We start from the raw sequence: 19,586 nt of genomic DNA, 5'->3' as shown, positions 1-19,586 counted from the left end.
AAGTAGTTTAATAAAAAAATACTTCAAATGTGAGGTAGTGACCTCTTTAAGATTCAGAGAAACCCCCAAATCCCAAGTCCTGAGTATGCAACAATGACAGCAACAACCAAATGCTGCATGTTATGATGTCTTTTCTCTTGGTATCTTGTTTTTCCCACTTTTTTTTTTTAAATATATTACAAAAAGGCCCCAAAGAGTCTTCATAATAGTAAAATTCCAACAGACATCACAGGGTCTCTGATAAGATAAGCAATTGAATATGCACAATTCCAGACCAAATGTGAGCTTTTCCTTTATGTCCACCACTCATTGAAGTCCCTGTCTGTTCAGCTGAGTTTATCTGAAAGGGAGATAAAAGCTTCCTGCCTAGCATTAAACCCTGCCCCATGCAGAATCCAGATGCTTTCAAGCCTTCCCCCAAACTCCTTCTTCTTGTTTTATATATTCATCACTTTCTGGCTGGAATCACCATGGAAGACTAAAATAAAGCCATATTGTTGTGGAATGTATTTTATCTCCACCTGTGGAGAGACCCCCACCCCACCCCAGCCTCACAAAGCAGACTATTTATCTCTATTCCTTTAAAGAGTCATCTAGAGCATGTTCAGCAGTTGTTTCTGTTTTCACGTACTCCTGGCTTGTTTTCTGCTTGTCTCTGAAATTCACATGGAACTTCAAGTGTAGAAAGAGACCTGAAAGAAGACAATAGTAGATTGTGCTTTTGTGCATTGAACTTGAAGTGATGGAACTCAAGCTGAGCTGAGAAGGGGTCACACACTAAGGACAGGCAAGGGATCCTAACTGAACACAGAAGTCCAATAACAGCTGCAAGTGGTCAAAAAGTAAAACAGGGCTATGAAATCTTGCACAATAGCTGGGAGTTGGTGCGCAGATTTGGTTGAGGGGCTTGGAGGCAAGCTACAGTGTCACACAGCCACAAAAACCTGTTATCTTAAGAGAAGACAGTACTCAAAGGGTAGCAGGCTCTACAGCCTGCCAAATGAAGTATTTTAACAATGTATGACAAAATAGTTCTGGAACCTGAATTCATATTCTGATTTCTAATATACAACTGCCCAAAGATGGGGCAAAGCCTCAGAGATATGTTGATGACAACACCTATAAAATCCTTTTTTGTCTAATCAACAACATACTGCAGAGTAATATTGAGAAAATCCTTCAGAATGAAATTAGCCTGAGAAAGCCCATCTCTGGAGATAAATGAAGTTTTCCTTTGGGAAGTTAGAATGTACTTTAATTATCTACAGAAACATTACCTTCTATAGGTTTTTCTAAGAGTAGACATGTTTGGATATATAAAATGTGCACATTCTGTTTTATGAAAGTCATGCAGAGGATTAATTTCTTATCAGAAAATTATCCAAGGTCATTGATGCTGTGCTGCTGATACTGTGTGTCAGGAATTCTTTTCCCCTTTGGGGAAGATCTCCTTGAGAAGCTGATGAAAATATAGGGACTCTGTCTGCAGAAAGTACACATTAACATGATGGTAGGATTTGGAACACAGTCATAGGGCATTTGCGATGCTCCAAAGATCATTTATATTCCACCTTTACCAACCCCCCTCAATGGATTAAGAGCCTTGTACTCATGACAGATTATTGAGCATTTTGACATGAGCAACACAGATCACCCTGAGTCTGTGGGTCTACTGAGCTGAGATAAAATTTCTGACTCCATCATTTAGCCATCTTCAACTTGTTTGATCATGTTCCCCTTGCAGTTAAAAAAAAAGGTGGGGGGAGGATAGAGCATGATTTATGTATATTTATAATACATGCAGCTAAGTGCATTATAAAGCACACACAAAATAGAAATTATGAAAGAATACGATGAGGACCATAGAAAAATTTTGATTGTCTAAATACTAATCATGATATATCATACTATCTATATCTATTATCTCAGGCAAAATATATGCTTAGGTCAGAATTCATCATTCATGATACTTAATATAAATCCAAATTTCAAACATTCTTAGATAATTGTGGATTTTTGACCTATTTCTTGTTGGAGCTAATTAGCCAGCATTGTTTTGCTTCTCAATCTGGCTGGCCAAAAATTCTTCGAGGTTAGAGTGCCAAATTTGATTGTGATTTTCAGCTGTGCTGACATTATCAGTATTATCTTTTGATTTTTTAACAGGAATTTTTTAAGCCAGTCTCTTGCCAAATAAGAGTGTTGATTGGTTAAAACTAAACAGAGTAACCTATACTTGTGTGAATTCATTTAACGTGAAACCTGTAAACATGAAGCAATGTCCGTGGCTGGTGATACCAATGCCAATGAGAGAACCAAAGGGGGCGCTGGTGTTGCCCTCCGCCTGTGGAGCTCCTTCTCCCCCAGTGTTCCTTGGGTACAATAAATGGCACTTAGGAACTGTGTAAAGACTCTAGGGCCAATGAACATAAGAAATATATTTAAAACTCATTTTTTGGTCATTGCATCATTGATATTTTAATTATTAAAGGGAGGAAAATAAGGTAGGCGCCGCAGCTCACTAGGCTAATCCTCCGCCTAGCGGCGCCGGCACACCGGGTTCTAGTCCCGGTCGGGGCACCAGATTCTGTCCCGGTTGCTACTCTTCCAGGCCAGCTCTCTGCTATGGCCCGGGAAGGCAGTGGAGGATGGCCCAAGTGCTTGGGCCCTGCACCCCATGGGAGACCAGGAGAAGCACCTGGCTCCTGCCTTCGGATCAGCGCGGTGCGCTGGCCGCAGCGCGCTACCGCGGTGGCCATTGGAGGGTGAACCAACGGCAAAAAGGAAGACCTTTCTCTCTGTCTCTCTCTCATTGTCCACTCTGCCTGTCAAAAAAATAATAATAATAAAGGGAAGAAAATAGAGTTTCTAATGTTCTTCTCACATTACAGTGAATTGTCTTGCTAACTCCACTTTGGAGATCCCTGCTTTAGGCAATTCACTTACTGCCTCTCAGTTATCTTATCTGTAAAATGGGGACAATGTCACGTGTTTCATAGGGTTAAACAGATTAAACAACACATCTGTAAAGGTGTTTGCACAACTTCTGACATATGATTTAAAGCAGAAATAAAAAAATGACTATCATAATCATTACTACTCTATTCAACAGTTTTCAAGTACGCTCTCAAGTTATTCCCATCCTTAAAACAAATAGGGACTGGCATTTGGCATAATGGTTAAGAGGCCATGTGGGGTGCCCACATGCCCTTATCATAGTGCCTGGGTTCTAGTCCTGGCTCTGCTGATTCCAGCTTCCCGCTAAGCAACACCCTGCAGGGTGGCAGGTGATCAAGTGGTTGGGCCCTTGCCACCCATAGGGAAGACCTGGATTGAATTCCTAGCTTCAGGTTTCAGCCCTGGCCGTTGTAGGCATTTGGGGAATAAACTAGCATGTGGGAAATCTCTGTGCCTGTCTCTGTCTCTTTCTCCCTGCCTTTTGAGAAAATGAAATCATTAAATTTAAATAAACCCCTTGTCAATGTTTTTTATATGATTTCAGGAACTGTAGCTTCTCCTCACTTTCTTCCCTCCCCAAAGCAAAACAAAATAAAAACCAAAAACATTTTCTAAGCCCCTTTGGCTTGCAAAATAACATAAAGATTCTGAACACTCAGTGATCATGGGCATTAACATGATAATTACTAAGTGATGGCCTGCTAAATTCCCTGTCACATAATTTTATTATCTATCTCTCCCTTTCATTCAACAAAGTTTTTTTTTCCTAAAAAAAAAAAAAAGCAACAACATATAATGTGCTAAGCATCTAGCTAATTGCTGAGGTTTCAAAGATGAATTGAACTTGTTCTACACCCTCCAGGCACTAACCATCTAATGGAGGAAACCAAACAAATAATCGCATCAAAGTGATAAGTGCTATAATAGAGGTACACATCGGTTGCTATGGGAGCAGAGTAGGACAAGAAGCTTCCCCAGCCTGGGGAGGGCAGTGAGGACCACTGGGAGACAGAGGGATCATAGTTCAGGATGTGTGTTAGGGACCTGCATTTTGCTCAGAGGGAAGTGCAATGTATTTCAAAAAGTTCATGGAAAGAGGAATTAAAAGATAAGTCTGGGTGGAAAAATGTTGAAATCCAAGCATCATATTTTTTATAATGCACATTTTCTATGAACTTACAGAAGACCTCTAATACACACAGATTTCAACATTTTTTGCATGAAAATAAACTTATCTATGAATTCCATATTTCCACAAACTTTTTCAAGCCCCCTTATATGTCCCCTTAGGAATCCATAGGTTTCCATCTCCCAGAGCGTGGGGATTTTGAAGGTGTCAACACATCTGGTAGAGATCTGTCCGCACGGCCGTGGCAGATTCGTTAGGATGTCTGAAGTGTATCCCACACTGGGTGGGGAACAGACGAAGGGTTTTAAGCTAGAGCATGGCGAGATCACAGAGAGGACTGGGTTAGTGTGCTGGGGGAACGGTTATGGAGAGGCAAAAGTCTATTGAGAGTGCTCACCGGAAAAAAAGAGGAGTGCTTATTTCTGTAATAAATGCACTTGCTAATTCTAAACTCTTCACTAAATTCAATGTCAGCTGATTCAATTTGTCAAAGTTTAGTTTCCATTACTGACGACGTAGTATTCATTCCCTAAATGGCCTTACCTGCTCCTATTGGAAACTCGGCAACATTTCCGTCATCCGTCACAGTTCGTCTACGGAGACCAGTCCCCTCCTCGGTTTGGGCCTGGCCTTTTCCCTGATAAGCGTATTGCAATTAGCTATCAGATCCAGTAGCTATTCAGAATGTTAACCAAAGCAGACTTATATAACAAGTGAATGTGGCCACACAGACATGAAAAAAATGACTTCTAACCCTTGATGCCAAACCAGAAAGAGAAAAGCGAGTTCGGAGAACACATTATGACTCACCAAAGTCGACAAAGAAGAGACACCACGCCACCACAAACGCCTCATGTCAACGTGGCATCCTGTGCAGCTCTCCTGGAGCCCTTTTAGCCTCCAACCAGATTTGCTTTGTGATTTTCTGCAAAACACAAGAACACATCAATTGTTCAGTTTTGCCTGACCTCAGAGATGCAGCTTAAGCTCTGTGTCCTGCAATCTTCTCTCTCCCAAGCCAATGATGTGGCCTTTTCATTTCTCCTGCGTTTAGGTCTGGTGTTGTACAATTCCCACTCACTGAAATGCAAGCTGCAAACAAGAAGATTCCTTATAGGAAGGACACGAAGGAAGAAAGTGAGGCTTTCTTAGAGCGGCTTGAGGGGAAAGGGGAGATGTAATATCTCTGTTGAATAATCTCTGCTCCCAGTGATGGATTTTATTTTTCAGTTCCCACAGCTGTACATATAATGCATAGATACCAACCGCTCCAAGTACTGCATCAGGACTTTATATGAGCCAGAGAAGGTACACACGGAACAGAGGGAATGTTTTCTGCTTTGCTTTCCCACTGACAAAATGCCAGAAGGGATGGCCCCCGCTTTCCCCAGTGTCTTCCTGAGACCACTGTTCTCTTAGAAACGTGCTATGGCAGTGGAAGCAGAAACTTAAGGGGGTCCAGGGTACTTACTTGCAAGGGGATAACTCATCAGTTGCTGAAAACTGGCGTATGAGGTTGGCATGACTGAGAACTCATTTAGGCCCTAAAAAACTAACACCTGCCACGACTTAATGTAGTCAGCGCTGCCATTAGGTTCCAGTTCTTTATTGTAGACACCTGCGTTACCAGGCGGCGTGATTAGTTGCGACTTATTAGGTGGTTAGAAATGAGTGTTTATGGTATACATTTACTATACTATTAATTTTGTTTTCGATTTCTCACTGTAGGGGAGAGTTTCCCAGTCAAGGGCGGTACTGGCATACCCTCCGGCAGAAAAACAAGTTCTTAAACACATTCTGCAGGGCATACTCTCTTCTGTTTCTCTCAGATGCGCCCCCTTTTGTTGTCTTGAGGTTCACTTGAGGATAGACAGAAAATGAAGAGGCCTAAGTTAACATGCAAGTAACAGGAACTCAGAAAGCCACAGGGTGGGTGACCACCCACTCCCCTGCCCTCACAGACGCTGCTTCAGGACTCATGGCCCTGAGAGGCCAACGGTTCCTGTCCCTTGATGGCCACCGGCAGCATTTGGTCTTCTTCCCACTGCCCCTCGTCCACAAGTCGTGCAGCCTGTAGTTGTAAGCCTCCAAGAATGGCATTTCAGACCCGCTTGCTCAACTGGAGTCAATTTTGCAACAGTAAAATGGTCTTAAAATAGGATTTTACTCTAGGGGGAAAAATCCTCCACCAAATAGTCACAGTACACTTTGAATGACTAATTTAAGCCATTACATTACAAAATAAGGGATAAATCAGGCTTTTCATAACACCATGGCATAGGAACAGTTTTAATTTTAAGAGTCAAGCACCTACATTAATCTGAGTCTAAAAGAATAGGCCCCTGATTTAAAATCTCCTAACATTCTTTCACACTTCATAAAACTAAAAATAAAATTGTCTCACCAAACACGGGCCTATTGGGTCCGGCCAAAATACTGTATTTCAAGGAAAACTGAAGCAAGAGGTCTCAAAATCGTGATGAGCCAGCAGATTGCAGTCTGTTGCCTTAATTGGTCTTAAATGTGCGGTGGGAGAAGAGACTATGGTTCGCAGAGAATAAGAGATTTATTCCCCTCCTTAAATCAAAAGCAGATTCCACGCCTCCCCCTAGCCCTCCGCCCCGCCGGCCCCCACGGGGTGGTGTGTCCCCGCTATGGGGTGTATTTTACTGGAAGCTGACAGGTGAGGCAAGGGTGAGTGCTGCCTAGCCCGCGGAGCCAACGCTGGGGCGAGAGCCGGCTCACTCACGGGGCAGGCGCTCGGCCTCTCAGCTGTTTCTCCCTCGCTGGCATTTGGAACTTGTAGTCCTTTAGAGGGACAGATTGGCAGGAATGCGCTTGGTACCCGCCTCCCTATATGGGGAGGGAGCAGATTTTTTTTTTAATTGCTATAATACCACCTTTATTTATTTAATGTAAAATAAAACTGACCCTTTTGTGACCTTTGATGTGGTCTTTGATGTTGTATATTTTAAATAGCACACTTCCAAGTGCAGGTCTGTTGTTGTGAATCAGCAGTCTGCAGCCTGTTTTTTTTTTTTTAAACTTTTATTTAATGAATATAAATTTCCAAAGTACAGTTTATGGATTACAATGCCCCCCCCCATAACTGGGGAGGGAGCAGATTTATAATGACAGCTCTCCCTTTATGCGGGGGGTGGGGGGGTTGGGGTCCAAAAAGTTTCAGCCAACTCCACCATGTCCGTTTCCTCCACGGTCAACACTGTGCCACCGACAGCTCCGGGGCCCCTCGGGGCCTCCCTGCCTCCCCTCCCGCTCCTCTGCAGGCTCGCCCTGGCAGGCGGAGGCACAGTTAAATTCCAGCACCTTCTCCACGGACGGCCCCAACTACTACGCGCTATTACTACGGCTCGCTCTCCCTCTCGCTTCCCCAGCCTCCCCGGAGAAGCCCCGCAGCGCCCCTCCGAGAGGCTGGGCCGAGCTGGGCGAGCCTGCACCAGGCTCCAGCAGGGTTCGGGGCTCTCGGCGTCCTGCGCCAGGTCCTCCGCTCCAGGCACAAGCCCGGCCCGCGAGCCGGCGCCTCGCCGACACACACACACACACACACACACGCACGCACGGATCCACGCATACAGTAGAGCTGTCTCGCTGCACATTCTTGCACACCGCCCCCTGCTCCCCCCACCGCGCTCCCGGAGTCGCTGAGCGGGCCGAGTGACAGGCGCGTCCCGCCAACCCGCGCCCGGCCGGGCAGGGAGGAGCGGCGCGCGGGGCCAACTGCGGCGCGTCTTCCGGCGCCCGTGGAGGCGGCGAGGGTGGGCCGCGGGGCGGAGCCCGAGTTTAGGAAGAGGAGGGGACGGCTGTCATCAATGAAGTCATATTCATAATCTAGTCCTCTCTCCCTGTGTTTCTGTACTCTGGGTGACTCAGAGAGGGAAGCGATTCAGCCGGCACACTCCTCGCGAGCAAGGTAAATAGAACTTACAACTCCCGTCTCCTCCTCCTCCTCCCTCCGGCCTGCCCGCCGCCGCCGCCGCCGCCGCCGCCGCCGCCGCCGCCGCCGCGCGCGAACCCCTCCGGCACCGCGCCGCCCTCCCCGGCGACTATGCATTATTACCCTAATTATTATTTATTGTGCGTGCACGGAGACCAAAACAAACAGGCGGGCCAACCGCCGCCACACGCACAAAAAAGCCCGCCTCTTCTCCCCCGCGGGCCTCAGGTGGAAGGCTCGGACGCCAGCTCCCGGGGCGGTTGTGGAAGAGACCAGAAAGTTTCGGCCGAACCTTGCCGTTCTAATAATAACCGTCGTAATGACTGCTTCAGGGGGGCGAGCGGGGCGGAAATCGCAACAGATCACAGCCTTGACCCTGGGTCTGGAGCCAGGGATGCGCTGCCAACTCAAGGTTGCAACACACACGCACGCACGCACGCACTCGGCCAGGTTGCGGTTCCTCCATCCCCTGAAACGTCGGGTGGCGGGGGCTGGGTGGGTGGGTTGGGGGGGGGGGGAGCGCGACCCTGCATCCCGAGCCGTCCTCCCCGGAAGACTTGGAAGGGGGACGGGGAAGCAGGGCGGAGGAGCCCGGGCGGGCGGGCGGCCGGGGAGCCGAGGGACGCGGCCGCCGCTCGCTTCCCGGGGAATGTTTAAAGGGCTGCGGCTGCGGCGCCGCGAGCGGGGATCGCGCGGAGGAGGCTGCGGCCGCGGCCGCGGGGTTGGTGCGTGCGGCTCGGAGGTGTCACCTCCACTCTCCGCGTCCCCTCGGGCGGGGATGGGGACAAGGACCGCTCAGCAGGCCTTGAGGCAAAGGCGCCGTCCGGAGGGCTTGCACTCGAGGTGCCGCGGGCGTCCTGCCCCCTGGGTACCTGACCGCAGCGCGGGCTCGGGTGCTGAAGTTCGGGTGTCCGGCCCCGGGGCCGCTTGGGCTGGGCGGGCGAGAGGAGGCACCGAAAAAGGAGATCGGAGGTGCCTGCCCGGCTCTGCAACCCCGCACCCCCCCCCCACGGGTCTGTTTTCTTTTTGCTCGGGGGCTGCGGGAGCCGCGGCCGCGGGGGCGCCGGTGCTCGTCCGGGTCCTAGGGGCGCGCTGGGATCCGGGAGAGCCGCGGCGGCTCCGGGCCGGGAAGGCCGTGATCCGGATAATCCTCTCTGCCTGACTGTCACAAACAGGACCCGCGCGCACCCGGGCAGCGGCGGTGGCGTTCGCCAGGAAAGGGGAAGGGCTGCGGTGGGAAGGGAATGGAGGGGGGTGGGTGACGAGGGCGGGAGGCGGGGAGACCCGGGGAGAGCCTCCTCCCAAGGATGACACGCACCCCTTCCTTCTCGCTCCCTGCGTGCGAGTTTGCCTTGTTCCCATCCCAACCTGGGTCACCCGGCGCCTCTGCGCTGCTCCTCCACCCGGCCGTCTTCCCTCCTCCCGTCTGCGTTGCAAAACACGGCCGTGCCATCTGCAAAGGTGTCGCGATGCACTTCCCCAAATAACCAGTCCGGAGCGCCAGCCCCCAGGCGCCCTCCGGCCCCAGGGCGCACGCCAAGCAGTGCCTCGGATGCCCGGCACCAGGCCTCGCCTCCCGGCCGCAGTCGCACGGCGCGGGGCGGGGCGCAGCAGTGCGGGCTCCGGGGGAGACCTGCGCCCCGGCCGGGGTACTCGCGCCGGTTTCCGGTACACGCGAGGAGATCGCCTCCTGCCAGTGTCTGCGCGCTCGCCCCCGCCGCCGCTCGCCTGGATTGCATTATTATTTTTATCCGGGTTGCCGCTCGCTGCGGATCGTGGTGAGCGCGGGGCTTGGCCGGGCTGCTCGCGGGGTGTGGGGGAGGAGGGAAGTTGGACGTGGATCAGGAAGGAAAAAAAAAAAAAAGTTTGGCGGGGCTGCGGAGTGGGGAGGAGGGCTGGGAGGGGGCGGCGAGCTCCCGCGGCTGGGGGCCGGCGCGAGTGTGTGTGAGTGTGAGTGTGTGTGTGCTGTGAGCGCCGGGCCAGCGCGTCGGGAGCTGCGGCGCGCTCCCCCGGAGCCCGGGGAGGACCAGCGAGGGCTGGTGGCCAGGGCTGGTGGGGGCGGCGTGTTCGAGTGGCTGCGAGTGTGTGTGCGCGCGCGAGCGGCGGAGAATCAGGAAGTCACAGCAGCGAAGCGCACACAGACATGTTTGATCGCCGTGACATGACGCGCGCGAGGGAGGAAGCGGCGGCGGCGGCGGGGGCCGGGCCGCGGGCTCGGGCGCCGGCCTAGGGCTGCGGCTCGGAGGACTCGCTCGCTCCCCGCCGCGCTGCGCGCTGCCTCCCCACGCTCCACCGGCGCCGAGCCCCTTTTGTGTTGCGCGTCCCCCAGGTAAGGAGCCTGCGTCGCGGCCGCCGCGGTGTCCCGAGCTTTCCAGCTCTTTGCCTGCCAGCCCTCCTCGGCTCTCGGCTTTCCTGCGAAGTCGGGCGGGCGGGGGAAACGGGTCCTCCGATCGCTGGCGTGGAAAACTTTCCAGCCGGAGGCACCGTGCACGGGGGGGAGCCGAAGGCCTCGGCGGCCACTGTCGCTTGTCAGGTCCTCGCCCGGGTCCGGGGAGTGTGAGTCGCTCTTGCACATTCAAACTTCGGGCCTAAACGTGCCTCCAACTCGCGCAGGATTTACGCCGGCAATAAAATAGAGACCCGGAGCCGTCCGCTCGCTCTTGCCGGGCGTTTGGGTCTTGTAAGGCGGGGAGGGAGGCTTGGGAGTCGGGGGTTGTCGGGGGTGTCGTGCAGAATCTCCTTATTCCGTGCCTGCACCGGGTGTTATGTAATGTTAGTAGCACATGGGTGCACAGCCCGGGAGCTGGGCTGCTCCCCTCCTTTGTTTATGTAACTTTTGGGAGAGTTTTCCAAGGTTGACGCCTTTTGTCCCTCTTCCCTAAGCCTTGGAGGTTGGTGCTTTTGGAAAGAGCGCGGAGACCGGAGTTAGTGATTTTCTATTTATTTATCTTGATTGGTTGATTGATTTTTGGAGAGGCGTCACCATTGTCTCCTTTCTGATCCTTAGGGAGGCGTGTATTCCTTTGTATGTGCCCTGATAGAGCAGAGGAGAGCGTTAAGGAAGGCGTTGGTTTACTGCGTTGGGTGGTTCTTCATAACCTCTCCTACACTACAGTGAAATCTCAGACTTCCAGTCCAAAGGACTTAGAGCTGACAGCTGGTGAGGGTGCCTGGCTTGTGTGAGCAGCGAGATCTGTGCTTGCGGGTTGACGAGCAGACAGTTCCTGTGCAACCACCGGAGGCTCAGAAAGCCCACAGCCGGGTGTGCAGGTACACTTCGGTGTCACGTTCAAATGTTGGCAGTAAGGTCTCCCACCATTTATTCCCCAGACTGGGCGACTCCCCGAAACCTAGTGGCCAACTCCACGTGGTAGGCTTCCAGGTTTCTCCCAGCAGGCTGGTGAAGTGCTCAGAGGTGTGTGTGGCAGGGTTGAATCCCAGTCGGTGCATTGTCATGCAAATTGGACACACTTTTTCTTTTCGGAATCTGATTGCCCTTTTATGCTCCCCTGCTCCGGTGTTTTTTTCTTCTTCCTCTTTTTCTTTTTCTGACAGGCTGCCTTATAACTCACACCTTTGCTTTTAAGAAAAGGGTATTTGGAAACACCTGTTAGGTCCACAAGTTATTTATTAAAGAAGGCTAAGGAAAGGAAAAAAAAAAAAACAAGCTAGCTCGTGTGTCCATGTGTGCCCTGCTGGAGGCTTTACGGAGAGATGCATGTTGGTAAAGAAGAAATGAGGGTCTGGGGCTGGAGGCCTGGGTGGCTGAACGAGGAGGGCCTCCTTCCTTGCAGCCCTGCCCCCGCGAGCTCCACCAGTCACATCCCAGCAGCGGCACTCGCTGCCCTGTGGTCGCTCACAGAAAATACTCACCGCGAGAGCCTGTTCAAAACAGCCTCAGATCTTTTCTTTTGTGCACTTTAAAAGTGGGTTTTGAGCACTGCTCATCAAGTGTCTTAGAAAGTGCTTTGACCAACACCTGAGGCTTAGAATTGGCAAAAAAAAAAAAAAGAAAGAAAAAAAAAAGAAAGAAAGAGAAAGAAAAGAAAAAGTACCTCTGTTTGTGTAATATTGTTAATGCTTGAATTGTGTTGGAAGGCTTCCTGACGGTGCCACGGTGCCACTACCAAGGAACACTTGTGCAGATAATTATTTGAAACTCTCATTTTTGTTTATGGGGAAGTCATTCTACAGGCCGGAGTCAAAGCACATTCCCTTCTTTCTATTCCAGAAGGTGATTGTGTGATCCGTTGCAGAACTGTGATATTTTGACATTGCATTTTAAGGGCTTATTGTGTACTGGAGCAAGCCATGAGAAAGAAACTTCCACGAATTCTCTAAGTGGTGCTGTCCTCCAGTGTTTTCATGGGGTGTTTTCCTCCTTTAGAAGGCTTCCTTTGTACACAAGGCCTTTGTCAGAGTCCCCTAGGTCAGCAGGTTTTTGATACTCCAGAGAAGTGAGACAGGGTGACCTGCTGGCCTGAGGACAGCTGAGTGGTCACCGCCCGGAGGCCAAGGACTCCTTTCCAGCCTTAGCCGTGCAGGGAGGAAGTGTTCTTGGGACCTGACTTCACCACCACATTTGACTGTTTCTGGTCTAGATGATTAAGGTATGCAATTAGTAGGTTAGCACCAGGGACCTTAGAAAACCCCACACCGGCCCCGTTTCTCCTCAGGAGGATTTCTGGTGCCCGGATGAGAAAACTCCCCTGATACGAGAAAGGCACGCCTGAGAGCTACTTCTGATTCTTCTTGTGTAAGAATCTTCTAAGATGTTCCTTCTTCTTAAACTTGTGCTTGAGAGGTTTATTTTGGGGGTTGGGGAGGGAGCAGGATGAGCCACTGAATTTTCCATCATCTCCGGAAGAGTTCTTATGGATTTAGCTCATTAACAAAGCTGTGGGCCAATCCCGAAGTAGTTGGCCTTAGGAAATGCTGATGGTGGTGTTACTGGGTAGAGTACTCCAGAAGGCCAAGGCCAAGATTTTTTCTGTGTAGAAACCTGGCGATTTTGTACCTGCCAGGGGGCATAGGAGTCTAAAGCTCTCTCTGTTCTCCCGGAATCGTGGTGGAAGATAGAGTGTTTACTTGCCTAGGAGATTTATCACCAATTAAATGGGATCTTGCAACCTGGTTCAAAAAACCTTAGCACTGTATTACTGTTTACTATGATTTTACTATTCCTCATGTTTATGTAACATTTTTTCCTGGAAAATGTTTAGGGTATATTAAGTAGAGTTTTTAAGCAGTAAAAGTTTTAAAGATACAGTTAAAAATACTTGAATAATTATACCTTAGCAAAGCATATAATAGAGCCGATGAAATTAAGGAGATAAGTGGCTGGGAGTTTTGAATGTTGGTTGTAAACACCTCGTTAATCACTCATTTGGAATCTTGCTTTGGATATGGAATCGGACATTTTTGGTTTCCGACAGTAGTGGTACCCTTCTGGACTTCTGGCTTTATAGTACCTTATTATGTAACTGAAACCTTGTATGAACTTGATATTTATTGCATATATAAGACTTTTAGGACATTCACACATTTAGTCAAGCTACATGCCTATATAATTTAAAACATTTAGAAACATCACAACATTCTGTTGTTGTTTTAGGTTGACAAGTCTTATACCAGTATATGACCTACATCTGGGCAAGTAAGTACTGTTTTAGAAACTTATCAGAAACTGACCTATTTTCAGTAAGGGCTGGCCTTTTTGTAAATTGATGAATGGAATTCACAGACATTGAAATAGATTTTAAAGTTTTGAATCCTTTAAATGTCATTAGGATTCCCTGTTTTTTAGAATCTGAGTTCAGAATTTGGGAGGTAGCACCTGGTGTTTGTAATTGAGAGTGAGATGCCTCATGTACACCCACATCCTGCGTTGGAGTGCCTGGATTCAGGTCCCTGCTCTGCCTCCCATCAAATCTCCTGCTAATGGGCAAGTACATGGGTCCCAGCCATTCACGCAAAGAGACGAGGATAGACGTCTTGGCTTCTGGCTTGGGCCTGGCCCAGCCCTGGCCATTGTAGGCATTTGGGAAATGAATCAGTGGACGGGAGCTCTTGCTGCCTGTTACTCTCTCTGCCTCTCAGATAAAAAAAAAAAAAAAAAAAAAAAAAATTGAAAATTAAATATCCATCTTTAAATTGCTGAATTTCTTTCTATTAAAAAATTGGAATTTTAACTTCTGTAAAAGTGCAAAAAATATCTTTTAGCCATAAAGGGCTGTAACCTGTTGGTTTGCAGGTTATCCAAGGGCAAATTCCATGAGATGACATTTAGACTGTTGCATGTTTCTTGTTTAGGACCGTGCCTTTCTTCACCTACTTGCTGTGGTGTATTCCTGTTTCTGCAGTCCCACTGAGAGATGAGTCATCCCACCTGGGGCTTGAATGTCCATGAGGGAAAGCCCTCTCCCATCCTTCTCCCTACACTTTTTTGAACTGGGCACCTAAGTAGCTTTGCAAATATTTGCACCTATTATGTGGTTTGCTGTTGTGCTGTGCTGAAAAAGCCATCAAACAAAGCCCAAAATTCTGCAAAAAAAAAAAAAAAAAGCTATGTAATTGAGGATTTATGTATTTTTCAAGACTGTACTGGAATCCTTAACCATACAAATAGCCTAAAGAATGTACAAATAACAAATGGTAAGTTGCACAGGCCATGTGATACAGAGAGGTCACAGTGAGCTTCCTTGAGTTGATGGGGTAGATACAGTCTTTGAGGTGGGGTAGGGTTGCAGTAGGAGGAGGGCGGGCGTGGGGTGATGGGTGCTGATGGCCCCAGATGAGGTGAAGTCCTAAGATCACAGGGAGCAACCCTGAGGAAGTTGTGAGAAGACCAGCATACCTGTTTTGACCTGGTCGCCTGGGGCCAGAGGTTCCAGTTGAGGAGAATTTTCAGAAGATAAAGTCAGAGAAGTAGAAAGACTTGACTTGACTTCCGGGCGAAAGCCATGCATATTTTATCTAATGTCTATTGGAAGCTTGTCTCTTAGAAGTTGTGAGCTAGAGAATTCATGAGCAAACCCGTAGTTTAGATTAGTCTGGTAAATTGTGTATGTAAGTCCAGGGTGGGAGCTGAAGCTGTGCCAGGATCCTGGCCATAATGCACGTTTCTATGCAGAAGCTCACAAGGTTCTTTGTTTTATTTGATCCATATAAAATTGAGGTTATCAGTGACCGTTATGCCTGTTTTTGTGAGGAACTTGAAACTCAAAGTGATTGAATGACCCTTTCATGAGAGGTTTGTAAATGACTAGTGTCTTTTTAAATAAATTTCGAATTTTTTGATGATTTATTTATTTGAAAGAGTTACAGAGAGACAGGGAGAGATAGAGATCTTCCATGTACTAGTTCAATTCCCAAATGGCTGAAATGACTGGGACTGCACCAGGCCAAAGGCAGGAGCCAAAAACTCCATCCAAATCTCCCTTGTGGGTGTAGGGGCCCAAGCACTTGGCCATCATCTGCTGCCATACCAGGTGCATTAGTGAGGACTGGGATTGGAAGTGTAGAAGCTGGGACTTGAACTCATATGGGATGCTGGTTTGGCAGGTGACACACAGCTCAGTCCTTTGCACCACGATGTGGGCCCCTATTGTCTGTTTTGGTTACAGTGGGCTTGAAGGGTCAATGTTGAATTTTATTACTACTATGACAATCAGGGCAAGTTGGGTATCTTAAAGATTGCCCACTGGAGGCCGGCACCATGGCTCAATAGGCTAATCCTTCACTTGCAGCGCTGGCACACCGGGTTCTAGTCCTGGTCGGGGCACCGGATTCTGTCCCAGTTGCCCCTCTTCCAGGCCAGCTCTCTGCTGTGGCCCGGGAGTGCAGTGGAGGATGGCCCAAGTCCTTGGGCCCTGCACCCGCATGGGAGACCAGGAGAAGCACCTTCGGATCAGCGAGATGCGCCGGCTGCAGCGCACCGGCTGCGGCGGCCATTGGAGGGTGAACCAACGGCAAGAGGAAGACCTTTCTCTCTGTCTCTCTCTCTCACTGTCCGCGCTGCCTGTCAAAAAAAAAAAAAAAAAAAAGATTGCCCACTGGGGCCAGCACTGCCGCATAGTGGGTTGAACTTTTGCCTGCAGTGCTGGCTGCTCTACTTCTAATCCAGTTTCCTACCAATGGCCTGGGAGGGCAGCAGAGGATGGCCCAAGAGCTTGGACGCCTGCACCTACATGGGAGACCTGGAAGAAGCTCCTGGCTCCTGGCTTTGGATCAGCCCCGCCCCAGCCTTTGCTGCCATTTGGGGAGTGGACCAGTGGATGGCAGATCTCTCAGTCTCTGTCTGTCTCTCTCTGTACCTCTGCCTTTCAAATAAAATTAAAAAATCTTTTTTTAAAAAAAGATTGCCCATCATATTACTTCGATTCACTCAGCATATAATGATTCAGTTTATTGCTAAGAAAGAGTGTGCTATTACAGCCAGAAGGCTTTATTTTAGTTAAAAAAGTATTTGTTATCTGAGAGTCACAGAGAGACAGACCCAACTCCCACCTGCTGGTTCATTCCTCAAGTGTCCACAGTGGCCAGGAGCATGGGCCCAAAGCAGGGAGCTAGGAACACCAAGCAGGTGTCCCATGTGGATGGTGGGGACCCAGGGCTCTGAGCCATCTCCTGCTGCCTCCCAGGGTCTGCACTGCACGAAGCTGGAAGCAGGAGCCAGAGCCAGGGATGGAATCGAGGCACCTCTTACCATGAGGCCAAACCCCCACCCCAACAGCCAGAACTTTTACAACTTTCAGACTCTGCTTTTATATGTTTGATATCATGACCTTGATGTTCCTTAGCTCACAGGAAAGGAAGAGGCTGTCCATGAGTCCTATCAGCAGCCCAGATGAGGTTGCCCTGTAAGAGCGCTAAGGTAACCTGGAGCGCACAGGTGTAGGTGGACACGTGGGCGTTGCCACGAGTTGCCGTGGTTCGGGCTGCCATGCTTCACATCTAGCTTTTATTGGTTTGGTTTGCTGACTTGTTTTGACTAGTTGCCTAGCAGTCTAGGTTCAACTGAGTTTGAGAAGTGCTAGTTACCTGTGATGGTAGTTACCTGATGCTAGTTACCTGCTGAATATCTTTGGAACTACCAAGGTGTGAGTCCTGAGTGAGACTTTGCTGTGGGTCTTGGTTGAGGGCCGCAGGTGCTTTGCAAGTGTGGTTTTATAGCCGTTCTGTCTTTGGGGGACCGCCACGCTCCTCACCGAGTGCTCACTGAAGGGTCTCAGAGATCCACACCACGCAGGTGGGAGCTCCTGGCATCTCTGGGGTGGTGTGGGGGTAGGGGTGACATCAGAGTCCTGTGGAGATGGTGCTGGGGGCTCAGGGACACACATTTGCTGCTATGTGTGTGCTGTCACCTTGTGGTTTGCACCGAGCTGCCTCAGAGCCTCACGTCCCAGGGCCGTTTGTTTAAAGTGAGGGCAGCCGCTCAGGCCCACCTCCTTTCTGTCTCTGATTGAAAGATGAAGCAGGGGTCTCAGGAGCCCCGCAAACAAAGTTTTAATCCAGCACCTTTTTCAAGAGACCTACGTGGCTCTGAAACGGATGGTCAGCTTGCATGAACAATGGTGAGACAATGAAGGAAAGGCTTTCGGGGCCTTGCTTGGTTGCAAGACAGCAATCGGGAGGCGAAAGCCGGGGCGAGTCTTCTCCGTGGCACGAATCCTACTGGGCACTGTTTACAGTTGCATGTCCCAGACGAAGAAGCAGCGCGGGCCGTGGTCATGTTTCACCACCTCTCTGGCACCCTTGGCCTCCAAACAAGAGCCCTCCAGAAGGTTTATTTCCTTTTTCTGCAGGGCTGTTCTCCTTACCCACTCCCTGTTCTCCCAGTGTCCCGGTTCTGGACAGCTTGTTCCCTCTTGTGGACGACCTGTCCATTTATTGAGAAAGCGACGCGGAAAACTTAAGCAGCAGCCCCTCAGGTCTGGGGCGATGTTCTGAATCAGCCCACAGACATGAAAAGAACGCTTATCTTGCCTATCTCCCCAGCCTTAGCGTTTGCTTGCCTGCAGCAGCCAGACAACCTGAAACAGAATAACAAGGTTATTCTTAGGGACCTGGGCTGCTCCTGGTTTTCATTCCTGGTCTTCAGCCTGGGCCTCTGAATCCCCCTGTGAAAAGTGAGGCTGGAGGTCTGAGCTTCCCGACCCAGTGTGGGGAAGAGCCGGGGAAGGCGAGTGCTGGGCCTGGACGGGCTTCCCCGCCTTCTCCCTGCGACCAGAAAACTTTCTTGGGCTTTCCACGGAGTCCGTTCTGAAAGGCTGGCCGCCTCTGTGGTGCTTGCCCTCATTCCAGCCTCCCTCCACCCGTCCAAGCTGGAAGGGGCCCCTGCCACCCTGTGACTGTCGGGCCTTTTCCTTCTTCCCCTTCCTGTGTGCTAGAATCTTCTGCCTTTTGTCCCTCGTGGCTGTTTATGCCGCAGTCTTGTTTACCCATCGGACTTGCAGAGTCCGGCGGTGAGCCCTCTGGTCATTTGTGCCTGCCTTACGTGTTTCGTGCCTCACGCCCAGTGGACACTCAGTAGGGTTGGGACTGAGTAAGTGCCGTGTCCTCCAGGGGTCTGATGAACCATCGCTGACCTCTGGGTCGCCTCATCCTTCTCCCTGGGATTCACCCTACTTCTCTGGCTCGTGGTCAAGTCTTACATTCTCACACCCAAATCTTAGTCTTTGCAGTTTCCAACTGTGCTCCTTTGCACCCCTGTGCCTTGCTCTCCATCCCCCCGTGGATGGCCAGCTGTTGGGCGCAGCAGTGCAGGGTTGAGCTGGGAATCCAGACAAAGCGTTCTATTTGAGGGTCTCTATTCTGGTACAGTCCTGACTTTGGGAAAGCCACATTGTCCCTTCCTGCCTTCCTGCCCTTGTCCCTCTTCCTTACAGTGGGACGTGTGACAAAATGTCTCTTTGATTCGAGTCCCTGGAGTTATTCTGTGGAGCACAGGCAGGTGTGTGCATGTTACTGCACACGTGTGGGGGTCTTTGCGATCTCTGTTGATTGCAATTAGACAGGGAGGCCTGGGTTTTGTCATGGTTGCCATGGTTGGAGTGGTGACCCTTAAAATTCCATGAAGTTGAACTCCTTTTAATATGCAGATGGGTGTGCTAAGCTTTTCAGCAAAGAGAAGCTGAGGCAGGGTGAGGGTGGTGTGTGGAGTTGTGGGAAGCTGTGGTGGTGGGGGGGTTATTTTTGAAAACACACACTCCCTGTTTGTAAAGGCAGGAACACAAGGGCATGAAGAAGACTGTGTGTACTGCAGAAAAATTCTTGCCAAGGAACACAGAGACCTGGCCCGCAGGGAATCCTGGGCTTAGGTAGAGGGACACTTCCTGGGGGATGAGAGGGGAGCCGCAGGGTTTGGGCGGTGGCTGTGCCCTCTGCCCCCTCTTCCCCCAGGCACATTTTCTACATTACGTGAGTAATGGTGGGACAGGCCGTTCTTTCCTATAACGATGTAAACCTCCCTCCCCACACAAAGTAAAAATAGACTGTGAGTGCCATCCCATGGACAGACCTGCTGCAGCCCCATCCAGGTTA

General features: G+C 50.0%; 1 protein-coding gene and 1 long non-coding RNA gene across 8 annotated transcripts in view; one reads left to right on the top strand and one right to left on the bottom strand.

Moving 5' to 3' along the window:
• Window positions 1-71: 71 nt before the first annotated feature.
• Window positions 72-9,565, bottom strand: LOC133771930 (uncharacterized). The gene is made up of 3 exons (XR_009867650.1): window positions 9,411-9,565; window positions 4,898-5,012; window positions 72-692 (listed from the first exon to the last, which is right to left on the bottom strand). It is a non-coding gene; the product is annotated as an uncharacterized LOC133771930 (long non-coding RNA).
• SMARCA2 (SWI/SNF related, matrix associated, actin dependent regulator of chromatin, subfamily a, member 2) overlaps window positions 7,901-19,586 on the top strand; it is a 205,931-nt gene continuing 194,245 nt past the window's right edge. For 2 of the 7 annotated variants that reach the window (XM_062208351.1, XM_062208345.1), the window contains exon 1: window positions 7,901-8,018. The gene's annotated coding sequence lies outside the window, so the exon portion shown is untranslated. Of the gene's footprint in view, window positions 8,019-9,713; window positions 9,821-10,274; window positions 10,372-12,780; window positions 12,799-13,656; window positions 13,699-19,586 lie in introns of those variants that run through there. The other 5 variants (XM_062208346.1, XM_062208347.1, XM_062208348.1 and 2 more) reach the window with 5 other exon arrangements.

Source organism: Lepus europaeus, chromosome 12 (assembly GCF_033115175.1).
Source record: "Lepus europaeus isolate LE1 chromosome 12, mLepTim1.pri, whole genome shotgun sequence".
NCBI lineage: Eukaryota > Metazoa > Chordata > Mammalia > Lagomorpha > Leporidae > Lepus > Lepus europaeus.
This window is presented reverse-complemented; position numbering and strand designations above follow the sequence as displayed.